The 16,000-nt window shown below is 41.9% G+C and overlaps 1 protein-coding gene across 3 annotated transcripts in view; it reads right to left on the bottom strand.

Annotated features, from left to right (window-relative positions):
- ROBO1 (roundabout guidance receptor 1) overlaps positions 1-16,000 on the bottom strand; it is an 890,328-nt gene that overhangs the window by 95,318 nt on the left and 779,010 nt on the right. The gene's annotated exons all lie outside the window — the stretch shown is intronic.

Below are 16,000 nucleotides of genomic sequence, written 5' to 3'. Positions count from 1 at the left end.
ATGTTTCTCATTGTTTCAAATGGATAATGCTGACGCTCTAATACACTGAAATCTTTTAAGTGCACATCATTAAATGTGTATACAGCAAATAAAAAAAAATCACTGAGACAAAAATAGGCCTTGTATCTTTTACTTCAGTTTTTATGGCTGAAATTTAGCATGCGTTAATGCACAAAGGAACATCTGGGAAAGGAGAAAAACCAAGGATATTGTCTACGACGATGGACAGAACGGCACTAGAAAGGAAATCGAGAACTTGCACAAATTCATGCTGTGAAACTCTGCACTGTGCTCCAAATTTCATTGATCCCACATGATGGGAAGCCATAGCTAAAGAGCAATTCTACTGTTGAATCTATAATTTGTTACCTAGTGGCGTTGCTAGCATTGGGCACAAGGAGCATTTACCCAAGATCTATTGACTGGTGTCCCGAAACCGGCGATTGACAAATTCATTTGTGTGTGCGTCTTCCTCCTACATTAGGGCACTTTGGTGCCCAAAGCATCTTCAGCGTCTACTAACATCCCTGGTATGACCCACTGTGCCATTTCTTATCTGCAGATCCCCCATGGGTAATGGCTGGGAGACTAGAGAAGTGACAGGCACCCTAGACATCATCATGTGAGGCTCAGGGCCAGACAGGCACATGCCTCCTGGAGGAAGGTTGTCTGCTGGAGGGAACAATTATATGTGAATATACATCTGAGCATTATGTACCCATATGTAAATATGTATGTACATGTTAATTAAATGCCTACAGAGCTTTGGAAATGAGAGGGGGGACTAGAGAAGGCGCAATTCACAATCCTATTAACTTCTTAACATTACCGGTATGACGTTTTTTGAAAATTTTTGATTATCTCTCCGAAACTTTTAGCTTTAAACCTAACCAATTGTGAAGTACATGTACAGTAATGATGACTGCACTGTAAAGTATGAGGGATACAGACTGGATTCCATGGGTTTGGAATTATGGGATTAGAACTAATAGTGAAGATGGTAAGACACCATGTCATTTTAAGACCATTGTCACTAATCCAACCAACTTCTTAATATTACCGATATGTTGTTTTTGAAAATTTTTGCTTCCCCCGCCAAAAAAAACAAACTTTTTAGCTTTAAACCCAACCAATTGTGAAGTACGTGCATATTAATGATGGCTCTTGGATTAGCCTGGATATTATGAGATAAATTATAATAGGTCTTGTTTCTGTCCCGATGATAGAGTTGCCAACCTGTTATCATTTTAGGGAAAGACTGTGAAAAAGTAGGTTATTAGGGTGCAAACCCTAATGTTTTAGGTTGTCATAGGAGATGAAGACAGTCCTAGACATCAATATACATAAGGTTAGGACTGGAGAATAAATATAAAAATACAGTAGCCACATTAGTAGGCACTGGTGATGCTCATACCAGTTGTCAAGTACCGCCCCCCACACGGATGTGAACTGGAATAAGTCTTGTTTACCCAGGCGGTAGCCTAACTCCAAAGATACAACATGTTGGAATTTGACATTTTTCTGGCTTTACATTGGTGTAGGGTCAAAATAAATGTGGTTTTCAATAAATGACCCAATGAAAGAGGTCCTATTCCCTTTTCTTAAAAGAGGCCTCACGTGTACATGTCCATAAGTAGCGCACTTATACAAGGCATATTCTATAATAAATACTGCCGGTGCACCAAGAAAGCACACAAGGGAACTCTACCTCTGGGATACAAGAGAAGATTTACAACATGGCATAAAAAATGTGTCACTTATTGGGAGTGGGAGCAATTAGTTTCATGTCTACAGGACTACATTTTGAACCTATAGGGAATACTCAACTTATTGACTTAACCCAATTTTGACAAAAACAATTTCAAAGAGATATGTTAATTAAACACCGGGGAATATTCTAAATGATCTTTATATATGAGAGTAATTAAAACACCAAACAGTACTTAAAGTGTTGAGAAGTGTCAAGTGTTATAATGTTCCTTCATTTGAATAACAAATTAAATATTTAAAGATTATGTAGGCTGAAAAGTACTACTTTGAAATGTATACAGCAATATACAAAACATGGAATTTACTTATGTCATTAACAAAACTGCAATTCTAAGAAAAAGCAGATATTTAGCCCGTATATTTCCAGATACAACATATGTTTGAGGTTTTCTTTTTATCCGGTTGAAAGAATGGAGAAAACTGTTGATATATGGGAAGTCAAGATCAATTCTTCAAGATCAATTCTGAAATAAGCCACACATTTTCTAGGTCTACCTAAATATAATGAAGTAAGATAGGAAGGGTACGCACATGGGAAGATGTTTTATGGACACAGATGTAAGGTCTGAGACCTTCCCAACTTTAAACCCCTATGGGGCTAGAAAATGAAAAGTACTTGATGGGTAAACCATTATGGGTAAAATGGGTAAAGTCAAATTCACTCTAAATCATTGGATCAAACCCAAAAAATATTTCCCATGAGACATTGGTTATAATAAGAACTGGAATTCTGCAAATAGGCCGTCAACATGTACACTTTAACACCAGGGTCAGGAGGAGGCTGGTAAAGGTAGTCTGTTCCCACAGAGTAAAGTAAAACACATCTGACATATTTTAACCATCTGTAAGTTATTATTTTAATTGATGCTTTCAAAGACTTCCATTCTTCGTCAGATAGTTGAATATATGGAAGCAGCAAGTATTTGAGGCACTTGTAATAACTTGAATTGTTTGCACAGAGTGGTATTCATGATGGTCCATGTGACTGTAAAGAGCAGGTGTTCAATATCAGTTCTTGTTCTTTCTTTGTGAGTCTCACATAGAAAACTTGCTCGGGTTTGGACGAAGCACATCTCAAAGTGAAAATATAGTGTGTTTGAAAGCGGGGTTCATTGAATCCTCATTTCCCATAGTTTATTTTTATTACCAGACATTCATAAATCATGTCAGAGAATTTTGCGAATTCTTTTCCAGTCATTCTGCTGTTGTAATAATATAATGGTGCTGACTTAGAGATCAATTTACAGTACTAAGTCCAAAACTTTGATCTAAGAATATTTTAGACATAATACATCTTATATTTCTTTCAGAAGACATATAATGTATGTTCAAAAAGTGAGAACAATTAGGCTTATATTACTCTTTCTTGGGAGTAGATGTAGAAGGGCCGCACAGAACAAATCAAAATGGGGCCCCTCTCCCAATTATGGTTCACGATACGTTACTCCGCATTTCATAATCCTATCCATTAGATTTAAAAAAGGTGGTGTGGGCTCACATCACCACAACCCTTTATCCAGGAATAATTGGGTCAAATGGCTTATGTAACATAGAAGAAGCCCACGTAGAAGCTACGGGTCCCTGAAAAGAAGGGGCCAAGCCTGGGTTTGTCTCTCACCCTTTTATATTGGGTGGCCATAACTTGTGCAGGAGGTGGTGAATTGGTACATGGGTCATGGAAAGAGTGTGGAGGGGGAAACAAACACCAGGCCCTTCTTCCTGGGTGTCAAAACTTGGCAACATAAAAGCAGGTTCATTTTGATCTTTGCTATGAGGCCGTCTCTGTTCTATGCATTCCACTGGCGGGGACAACTCTTTCTCACCCTTTGCAGAAGAGAAGAGTGGTGTGACCCCTAAACTAGTGCATGCTGCTAGTGTAGAGGTGGGGTTCTTCACACTGCCCATGCTAAAGGGGACAGGACCAACCTGAGTTGTCACCCGCTTCGCCCTATACGGGCCGTGTATCAGCCTTTGCTTATATCAAATCTGTGGTTCACCCTACCAACAGTCCAATATATAAAGCAGCACCCCCCCACTCTGAAATCAAGTCATTTTAATACTCAATTTTTACATATTAAAGAGGGAAATCCAATACATGCACTGTGTATACTACCCAATTATACGGAGTCCCACCGGGATACACAGACTTTACGTTAACAAGGTATTAAAAATGTTATGAATCAATGAACAAGCGTCGACGAATATATGAATAATAGCTATCATGCAGGAGATTCAGAGCTGTGTTACCGTACAGAATTAAAACAACATATTATACTCCAACAATACACAAGCCACAACGGATTCCTTTCTTAATTAGGATTCTTTCTAGTGATAAGGAAGGTGTGTTTACAATAAATTACTGACAAAAGGCTCAGCTCATAATAAATTATGGAAAAAGGACATTGAGTTGAGTTTACAGATCACATTGAAGAATCACATACTGATATTTATACTCTCTGCTGGTGTAGCCATCTCTAATACATAATGGGTCACTATCAAAATATTCCATGACATAAAACATTATAATATGATGAATGAAGGTAAATGTATTCAAAGTAATAACTTATATTTACATAGCAATAGATGTGACAGGAGGGGGGTGACACTAAGGTATCTGCATGTTCCTATGAAGATCTCTGTACGTGTTACCCACAAGTGAAGACATAAAGATATGAGCCACCGGGGTTTACAGATAGCGGGGGCACAGGAAAGAAGAAGTGCCGGGTTGAATTGACCCACGAAAGCACCAGAGGATCCTCCTAGAGGTCCAGGCTTTGACGCAATATTCGACCCCAAAGATCGAGCTGAAGATCGTTTGGAGGTGACTTTTGAGCCAAACACTTGCCACTTTTTTTTCTTATGGGTTGATAACGTTTTTGAAATGCAATTACAAGTGATCACATACATATTCTGTATAGAGTGCTGCATTTCTATCTTTACAAAAAATGTCCAGTATGCCTATGTGTTGTTCTCTTTTGTCAAGTTGTTAAAAATTACCTATTATATGGGCACTACAGAGATATATTTACTATATGGCACTATTAGATGGGCACTATACAGATATATTCACTGTATGGCACTATTATATGGACACTACACAGATATGGTCACTGTATGGCACCATTATATGGGCACTACACCGATATGTTCACCATATGGCACTATTATACGGGCACTACACAGATATGTTCACTATATGGCACTATTATATGGGCACTAGAGATATATTCACTATATGGCACTATTATTTGGGCACTACACAGATATGTTCCCTATATGGCACTATTATATGGACACTACATAGATATATTCACTATATGGCACTATTATACGGGCACTACACAGATATGTTCACTATATGGCACTATTATATGGGCACTAGAGATATATTCACTATATGGCACTATTATTTGGGCACTACACAGATATGTTCCCTATATGGCACTATTATATGGACACTACATAGATATATTCACTATATGGCACTATTATACGGGCACTACACAGATATGTTCACTATATGGCACTATTATATGGGCACTAGAGATATATTCACTATATGGCACTATTATATGGGCACTACACAGATATGTTCCCTATATGGCACTATTATATGGACACTACATAGATATATTCACTATATGGCACTAATATATGGGCACTATACAGACACGTTCATTATATGGCACTATTATATGGGCACTACAAAGATGTTTTCACTATATGGCACTATTATATGGTCACTACACAGATGTTCACCATATGGCACTATTATATGGGCACTGCACAGATATGTTCACTATATTGCACTATTATATGTGTACTAGAGATATATTAACTATATGACACTATTATATGGGCACTACAAAGATATGTTTACTATATGGCACTATTATATGGGCACTACACAGATATGGTCACTATATGGCACTATTATATGGGCACTACACAGATATGGTCACTATATAGCACTATAATATGGTCACTAGAGAGATATGTTCACTATATGGCACTATTATATGGGCACTAGACAGAGATGTCCACTATATGGCAATATTATATGGACACTACAGAAATATGTTCACTATATGGCACTATTATATGGACACTACACAGGTATGTTCACTATATGGCACTATTATATGGACACTACACCGATATGTTCACTATATGGCACTATATGACAATATTATGTGGACAATTTATGGTACTGTCATTTAGCATTGTAAAATGGTATTAAATGCACTATGTTGGGGCCATATTACATGGCAGTACACCTCTCCAATTTGCCTCATCCAAAAAAATGGAACTGCTCCCCACGCCACCACGTTGGTCCAATTGAGACAATCACATGTACGACTTCTAGAGAGAAAGTATTACATTTAGTAAACAGGGGGATAATAAGTACATTGTAATTGTAAACGACAGTATACATGACAGGTTCACCTCTGCTACATCTACAACATACTGCTCATGACTTTGCATTAAAAAAGGAAAACTTCCACCACAAGTTCCATGTTGCATTTATCAATGAATCTACCGGGAGAATGCTTCTGCGAGGATGCACAACACAATTTTACAGTCGGATTGTTCAGTAATTTGCAAATTGTTTCCACATGAAGCTCAGATTGAAATCTTTTCACACGTGTCATATGGCGGAACATGGTTTGCAAGGCTAAAAAAAAAAAGTATATATTGGAAGACTGAAAGGATAAACTGTAACACGTGGACAAGTCTCGGCGAAGAGAAATAAAAGGTTACGTCTCCTGCTTGAATCCAAACGACTGTGAACAATCGTCTTTGAAGTTTACCATCTCATGATCAGTAGTTGATGAACTCGCACTGAACCTGCTGTCTGACATGTCTGCGTTTCTGTGCCCTTGAGCATGTCATTTGATTGAAATGATTTGATACACAGGAAGTCTCGTCAGCACGGTATTTGTGTACCTCTGAGGTTATCTATCGGCAGCACATAGCCCGCCGCCGCACACACCGTAACACAGAGCGGAAACTTCCGTCACATTGAGGGTCTTATTCCACCCATTCTTCTTAATGCAAACACGATGGAAACGTTTAATCCGCACGCAGCTCATAAGAGCGAATCTGAGATACGCAACTGATTAAAAGTCTTTTAGAACTTTCAATATGAGAATACCAATGACCAGTGAGACATGCCAGCTTCTATAGCTTTACTTTAAACGTCTATTCCCGAAGGCTCCATGGGCACAGCATTGATCACTGATGACAATATTCACAATTTATTTCCCAAAACGTCATTATGCACTAGTATCCGCATTTCTCGATGGGACATATGATTCACCCTGAACTTACTGTTTCATGAATGGAATTCCAGAATAACAGTGCAGACTGACACAATGAAAGAGCAGTAGGTAAAATGGAGTAAAAGGGGAAATTTCAGAACAATGCAGGTTTATAAGTCATTTAGAGTCTGTGGAAAGATGTTATTTGTCATTGTCACCCAGCAACTGTTTCCTGTGTATAGAAGAGAATAGCTTAGAAATAGCTGAATAGAAAAGTAAAAAATAACTATGGTAACACTGGGAAATGGACACCTATCTGAGCTGGTTATACAGCATCCAGACCTTCCGGATTCATGAAGAGAATGCCAGAAATACAGTGCAGACTGACACATACAGAAGTAGAACATTAGATGACCATAGATAACAGTACTGATTTATATGCCACTCAAGCTAATGTAATCCCACTTGTGGCTTTACATGAACTCATTATTATTGCTACTGTTGACTTGGGTAAAATCTGCAGTATTTGGTGTATTATCTACTTGTTAAGCAACATGTATCAAATATAAGGATATGAATTGGCCATAAGCCCTAGGCTACCTCTGCTTGGTGATATCTCCAGTCTGCCCGGCAGCAGAGGGATTTGACGGGTTCCCTGATAAACACACAATACTATTTTATCCCCAGAACGGAGATCGTCTATACAAGTGACAGGAGATATCAGGGTATCCATTTCCTGGGAACAAAAAAAAATTCAATTTCAATGTGGATTTTCAAATTAGCATTATTTTGTAAAGGATTTTTTTAATATATATATTTTTACCCCGATTTAAAAGAGTTTTGAAGTATATGTAGTAAAATTCCTTTTATCCAGCAATAATGGGATTTGAAAGTTGTCAGATAATGAAATGTTACGGATCAGCGCCCCTTATATTAGTGCCAGACACAATGCCCCTTCTCTTACCTGGGCCACTCTCATAAAGTAATAGGTGGTTTAGTGATGGCAGCAGGGATCGGCACTTGTCCATGTGGTCTGCATAGAAGCAGGAGCGTATTGCGCACACACAGACGCGCTACTATGCAGCCAGAGAGGATGAACGTCAGCCCTTGCTGCGATCACTGAACCACCAATGTCTTTACTGATAAGGCAGCGTACATATCTGTTGGAGGCATGATGCGCTATTGTTTCCGGTAAAACCAAGGCCACCCCAACGAAGGCCAGACAGAATCCATTAAAGTCTATGTGTTCCGTTGGCGACCGGTGGTGTCCGTGGTGCAACGGAACTGGTGTGTCCGGTATTTTTATTGCTCTGCTCCTAAGACGGTGTAGAGCAACGGAAATACCGAACGCAGATGTGAACATAGCCTTATACAGAGGAATAGCCTACTCCGTGGTCTCCCCTTTTATAGAGGCATTTATACACTACACATATGCCCTACATCTATCTATCTATCTATCTATCTATCTATCTATCTATCCAGGGGCATAACCAGGAAAGACTGGGCCCCATAGCAAACATTTGACTGGGCCCCCCTTCCACTCAACCAACACACACCCCTTGTAAATAATTCCACTCACCGCTCCCTTGTAGATAGTGCCACACCACCCCCCCCCCCCGTTGATAGTGCCCCCAACTGTTCATAGTGCCCGTGTGCCCCACAAACAAAAACAACTTACACTCATCTAGCCTATGTGACGCTGAGACAGAACTCTTATGCAGGTCAGCGTGATCCAGTGACTTTATCACGCTAGCCTGTACAGGGATCCTTATATGGTTGTGTTCAGATGGCACTGGTTTCTTTGGGTGCTCGAGGTAGGGTCCCAACCCGGGTATAGGTTAAGAATTTGTACTCGGCACACCTTGCTTGTGTTACAAAAATATATTTTTATTATGGATGCCAGAGGCTGTATGTGCGACGTCGACGTTTCGGTCAGACAGACCTTCGTCGGGCACTAGAGAAATGTACAATTGATTAGATCATGGCATGGGTATAGGAGAACTATCACTTAAGATTTACATGATAACATCATAAAACATGTCATATAGGTGAAAAAACAGAGCGTATAACTGGGTCAATTCAAACAAAGTACACCTAACACATAAGACTATGAAATCAACGTGAAAATTAAAATCAAAAACGAAAACAAAAACAAAAACGAGGAAACAGAGACCTGGATCCCATGTACATGCAACACATCAGGGAATGTACCATATGGCTATGGAGAGAAATCTTTTGTCTAGGAAACTCATAATTTGGACGATACGAATCGTTGTGCGCGCACAAGGCGCGGTGGAATCACGTGATGATCTATGGTACTGATTTAAGGCATAAATATAGATACGGTCGTCATATTTTACGGACAATATGGAGGTACAACTCAGGTATACACAATGCAGGTATATACAATGCAGAAATAAACACAGAATGCATCACTGAAGAAAACATGGACATAGACATGTCATATAGAAGCGACCAGAAGGTGGAGACAAATAGATGATACAGGTGAAATAGCGGGGGTGTAGTACCCTAAACATCTTCAGATGATGTGTATCTTACCTGAGCCGTGCTGGGGACTGGATCGGTACAAAATGATGCGTGTATAGCGCTGCTGTGGTCAGTAACCGGCGGCTTACCGCTCTGTGTTGGCGCTGGTATACCCTGGTCACTTCCTGGTTTATATGTGTGTGTAAGATGGTGGGTGTGTCTAGACGTGTGGAATGTATCAGCCAAGATGGCCGTGCGTTCCACTGACACGTCGGTGGAACGCATGCGCATGCTCAGAGGGAATGGTTGTGTTGGGCAGAGGAATATCACTATAACTGTAGATAGTGTGCTTGGTTGGATATAATAACAATATTCCAGACTAGATAGTCTGTGGGTAGATGGCTACGGGAGAAAATACTGGAGCGCTATTGATTTGAGTAATATTAGGGAGGCTGGATTGTGCTCTCGTAATATTAGGGAGGCTGGATTTTCTCCCGTAGCCATCTACCCACAGACTATCTAGTCTGGAATATTGTTATTATATCCAACCAAGCACACTATCTACAGTTATAGTGATATTCCTCTGCCCAACACAACCATTCCCTCTGAGCATGCGCATGCGTTCCACCGACGTGTCAGTGGAACGCACGGCCATCTTGGCTGATACATTCCACACGTCTAGACACACCCACCATCTTACACACACACATATAAACCAGGAAGTGACCAGGGTATACCAGCGCCAACACAGAGCGGTAAGCCGCCGGTTACTGACCACAGCAGCGCTATACACGCATCATTTTGTACCGATCCAGTCCCCAGCACGGCTCAGGTAAGATACACATCATCTGAAGATGTTTAGGGTACTACACCCCCGCTATTTCACCTGTATCATCTATTTGTCTCCACCTTCTGGTCGCTTCTATATGACATGTCTATGTCCATGTTTTCTTCAGTGATGCATTCTGTGTTTATTTCTGCATTGTATATACCTGCATTGTGTATACCTGAGTTGTACCTCCATATTGTCCGTAAAATATGACGACCGTATCTATATTTATGCCTTAAATCAGTACCATAGATCATCATGTGATTCCACCGCGCCTTGTGCGCGCACAACGATTCGTATCGTCCAAATTATGAGTTTCCTAGACAAAAGATTTCTCTCCATAGCCATATGGTACATTCCCTGATGTGTTGCATGTACATGGGATCCAGGTCTCTGTTTCCTCGTTTTTGTTTTTGTTTTCGTTTTTGATTTTAATTTTCACGTTGATTTCATAGTCCTATGTGTTAGGTGTACTTTGTTTGAATTGACCCAGTTATACGCTCTGTTTTTTCACCTATATGACATGTTTTATGATGTTATCATGTAAATCTTAAGTGATAGTTCTCCTATACCCATGCCATGATCTAATCAATTGTACATTTCTCTAGTGCCCGACGAAGGTCTGTCTGACCGAAACGTCGACGTCGCACATACAGCCTCTGGCATCCATAATAAAAATAAAAATATATTTTTGTAACACAAGCAAGGTGTGCCGAGTACAAATTCTTAACCTGTACAGGGATCCTGTCACAGCATCTTATAGGCAGCAGGCCTAACATGGCATGTAGCCTAGTGAATGGCAGAGCAGGGAGCCGATAGCTCCCTGCTCTGCCATAGTTTTCAATTAAATCTTCATCCTGAGGACACAGATGAAATTGACTGTGGCAGTCACCAGGGCATCGGTCCAAAAATCTGGGGCTTGAGCCGGGCCAGGAGACATGGGCCACCTCAAGCTGCGGACCCTGTAGTAGATGTGTGGTCCGCCTCCATTGGAGATACGCTACTCTATCTCTATATAGTCTTTACTAACTTTAATTTAGGAAAAAAAATAAAAAAATAACAATTTGGAAATGTTGTATACGCTGCTTTCCCATCTGTTCAGTTGAGCTATAAAATCTTCGCTGTTTACACTTTGTTTTGAATGGCGCTTATTTACAATAAGTGTCCTCGATCTTCTCTTCTGTTTGGGGCTTTGAGACATAACATATTGTTGTCAGGTATTATTTGAGGACAACATTAAAGCTGTTTGACTATGAAAATAGCTTCTCCCACAATGTATTTGTGCTCTATTAAAAATAACGAATAGGAACGTCAGCACAAGGAATTTATTTTATTAATTCTATTCTTTTGTTAAATAAGTCTTAAGCGTTTTCATCCATTATGTACAGTATATGTGTGTGGCAACAGGGCACAGAGGATAGCAGGGCGGCATTGTATGGCTGGGCACCATTTACATGGAATATGACTATCCTAAACAGTCTCAGACTTTCTCAGTCCTAAGATATATTGAATAAGTGAATATAATTAAAATGATAGCAGGGTTCTATGGTGAACTATATTTGGTTTGGTAGAACGCTGATGGGGGGGATGGGGAGTGGGCAGGTGTTGCAGCCGCAATACAGAAGCTAAATTGACACCATATTATAGCTGTGGGAAAACAGAAAGGCCTCATGCACACAAGTGTATTTAGGGTCCGTGCTGCAAGGACCTGAATATGGTGATTTTGCATGATGGCGCCAAGCAAAGGACTGTCTGAAAATACAATGGTAAAGGCATAAAAAAAGTCAAAAAGAAACATAAATTATTTTGTGCGTTTTACCAATCTTGGTGGCCATGCACCACCACTAAGGGGCCAATTTGTACATAGCTATGCATGGCCGATAATAAGCTGAATCGGAGCAGTATACAGATCACCCACCAAGTGGCGCAAAACAAAGTTAAGAGGGTTCTCTACTAAAAAATGTAAGCAGTGCAGTCTTATCAAATATTTTAGGAAAAAACAGTTAAGGCTTCATTCACATCTATGTTGGAAGCTCCATTAGGGGCCACAGATACAGTCAAAAATGCTAGACAAAATAGGGCAGCACGACAGAGATCATGACGGAAACCCGACGTAACCCATTAAAATCACTGGGTTCAGTCGGGCACGGATGGTGTCGGTCATGCAACGGATCCTGTGCTTCCGGCAATTTCGTTGCTCTGATCCTACAACGGAGCAGAGCATTATTATTAAGAATTGAAGATGGAAAGCTCTAAAATCATAAAATACGTGTCATTTTTCCATAAAATGTTCATACTGTCTAATGAGAGTCCAGAGAGAAAGTTATTCAGATGCAAATAGTTTTTTGTCCGGGAGATAATGTAATCTGCTATCAGAAGGTGAGACCATGGAAGAAAGCGGAGAGGGGTATGAAAAGAGCAGCGGAGAGTCTTCTAAAGCCGATATTTGCTTTGTACAGGTTGTGATCCAATATAAAAGCAGTTAGATGTAAAGCGCGACTGGAGCTATTAGCATGAGATAGACATCATAGAACCAGATCAAATATTTCACTAGTGTGCGCAGGGAACTGGAGACTGAGTGACTGTAAAACTATGGGAAGAAAACACACAATGAAAGCCCAGATAAGTGCCCTGGTTTATAGGAAGGGGACTGCAGTCTGTACTTTATGATCTCCTTAACAGTTTATGAGGGCATTTGTTTTAGCACCAAATTATGGGAGATTCTCCCAGATAAGGAATGTTTGATGTACGATTAAGGGCTCGATAGCACAGAACCAGCAAGACACATATGAAGATGTATGGAAAAATTATTGATATATTACAGGCCAAAAACTTCAAAAATGACAATAATTTTAACACCAGTAAATCTAATTCTATAAAGGGGTTGTCCGATTTGGACATTCCCATTCTTAATAGAAGAGTCCCACAATGATGAGCTCTAGTCTGTGTTCATTTTCCTCAAAATGCCACTGCAGGAGAAATTATGTATTGCATGGTGCCCATTGAATTTAATGGATTATCTGTCTAATGAGTGAACGTGCTGGGTCCTGCAGAGAGAGACACTTTTTGTAGTCCCTTTTTATTCTGGCTAATAGATGAGGATTCTTAACATAGAACTCCCCTCTATTAAGTAGAAATTCTCTAATAGGGTATTTGAAAATGGGTTTTTCAAAGGCAAAAAACCTCCTGCAACTAAGCATATACACAGTAGAATAGACCCTCATTGATCTATGCTATGGGGGCCCCCAGTAATGATGGAGGGATGCGTGTGTTAGGGATCTGCCAGGTACTTCATCTTGCTATACTCCTGGGATTAATCAATCCACACCTGAGGCCAGACCTGTTCGACTGACACCATCTCCCACCAACCAGGGTGGCAGGCTCAGGAGTGGAAGAGCCTATCGCGGCCTGGTCTGTCGGAGTTAGCTCCGCCCCCTGCCCTTTATTACCTGCCCTGTGCTCTCCCTCAGTGCTTGTAATTCTTTTGGATTCCTGGCCCCACTGCTGCTTGCTCCAGCCTGCTTCTGCCGTGCTTCTGCCTTGCTGCAGTTCTGCTTGACCTGCTTTGCTTTGCCCCTGGCTTGCTTCTGTCTCCGTGCCCGCTCGGGTGTACTCACTTCGTCCTGGTCCTGACTGTTCGTTCGCCGCCCCGTTTCCTCGTGGCGTTCCGTGGCTACTGCCCCTTCCCTTGCATGTTCCCTGTTTGTCTTCCTGTGCACTTAGCCAGCGTAGGGACCGCCGCCCAGTTGTACCTCGTCGCCTAGGGCGGGTCGTTGCAAGTAGGCAGGGACAGGGCGGTGGGTAGATTAGGGCTCACTTTCCCTTCACCTCCTTCCTGCCATTACATAATTACAAGCCCTTACCTAGTCTACCTTTTCTCCTACGCTGACGCTGTCATGGACCCCCTTGAGACCCTGACCCAGCAGATGCAGGGCCTCTCCCTACAGGTCCAGGCCCTGGCCCAAAGGGTCAATCAGGGTGACGCTGCTTTAGTAGTACCCCTCACCTCACCTCTAGAACCCGACCTCAAGTTACCTGACCGGTTTTCAGGGGACCGTAAGACGTTTCTCTCCTTCCGGGAGAGTTGCAGACTGTATTTCCGCCTAAAGCCCCACTCCTCAGGTTCCGAGAACCAGCGGGTGGGTATCATCATATCCCGACTCCAGGAAGGGCCCCAAGAGTGGGCCTTCTCCTTGGCTCCTGACGCCCCTGAACTTTCCTCTGTTGATCGTTTTTTCTCTGCCCTCGGACTCATTTACGACGAGACTGACAGGACTGCTTTAGCCGAGAGTCAGCTGGCGACCTTACGTCAGGGTAGGAGACCGGTTGAGGAATACTGTTCTGATTTTAGGAAGTGGTGCGTAGCTTCTCAGTGGAACGATCCGGCCCTAAGGTGCCAGTTTAGGTTAGGATTATCTGACGCCCTGAAGGATCTGCTGGTTAGCTACCCCTCGCCTGACTCCCTTGACCAGGTTATGGCCCTAGCAGTACGACTTGACCGACGTCTCAGGGAACGTCAGCTAGAACGCTTCAGTGTGCTCCCCTCTGACTTTTCTGCGATCCCCCCCGAGGTCCCGTCTCCTCGCCCCTCCACGGAGGACTCGGAGGTACCTATGCAACTCGGGGCCTCCATGTCCCCTCGACAACGTAGGGAGTTTCGCAGAATGAATGGTCTCTGCTTCTACTGTGGGGACGACAAGCATCTACTAAACACCTGTCCCAGGCGCAAGAATAAGAAGCCGGAAAACTTCCGCGCCTAAGTGATCATCGGGGAGGTCACTTGGGCGCACAGGTATTTCCCGTTAATGTGAAACGCAATAAAATTTTGCTTCCCTTTCAGGTCTCGTTTGCTGGCCGGTCTGCCACGGGCAGTGCTTTCGTGGATTCTGGCTCATCTGCTAATATCATGTCTGTGGAATTTGCTATGTCTCTAAAGATGCCTTGTATTGATTTACCTTATCCTATCCCTGTAGTAGGAATCGACTCAACCCCCCTTGCTAATGGTTATTTTACTCAGCATACTCCTGTTTTTGAACTCCTGGTTGGCTCCATGCATTTGGAGCAGTGCTCTGTACTGGTGATGCAGGGATTATCGTCTGATCTGGTTTTAGGCCTTCCCTGGTTGCAATTGCATAATCCCACATTTGATTGGAATACTGGGGATCTCACCAAATGGGGTAATGAATGTCTTATGTCATGTCTTTCCGTTAACTCTATTTCTCCCCGGGAGGAGGTAAACACGCTTCCTGAGTTTGTTCAGGACTTCGCCGATGTGTTTTCTAAGGAGGCCTCCGAGGTGTTGCCCCCCCATAGAGATTACGATTGCGCTATCGATTTGGTGCCTGGTGCCAAGCTTCCTAAGGGTAGGATATTTAATCTTTCATGTCCTGAACGTGAAGCGATGAGGGTGTATATCCAAGAATGCCTGGCCAAGGGTTTCATTCGCCCCTCGACTTCTCCTGTAGGTGCTGGCTTCTTCTTCGTGGGGAAGAAGGATGGTGGTCTTAGGCCGTGCATTGATTATCGTAACCTGAATAAGGTCACCGTAAGGAACCAGTACCCACTTCCTTTGATTCCGGATCTTTTTAATCAGGTTCAGGGAGCCCAATGGTTTTCTAAGTTCGATCTACGGGGGGCATATAACCTTATCCGC

The sequence above is a fragment of the Rhinoderma darwinii genome, chromosome 2 (genome assembly GCF_050947455.1).
Source record: "Rhinoderma darwinii isolate aRhiDar2 chromosome 2, aRhiDar2.hap1, whole genome shotgun sequence".
In the NCBI taxonomy this organism is placed as follows: Eukaryota; Metazoa; Chordata; class Amphibia; order Anura; family Rhinodermatidae; genus Rhinoderma; species Rhinoderma darwinii.
This window is presented reverse-complemented; position numbering and strand designations above follow the sequence as displayed.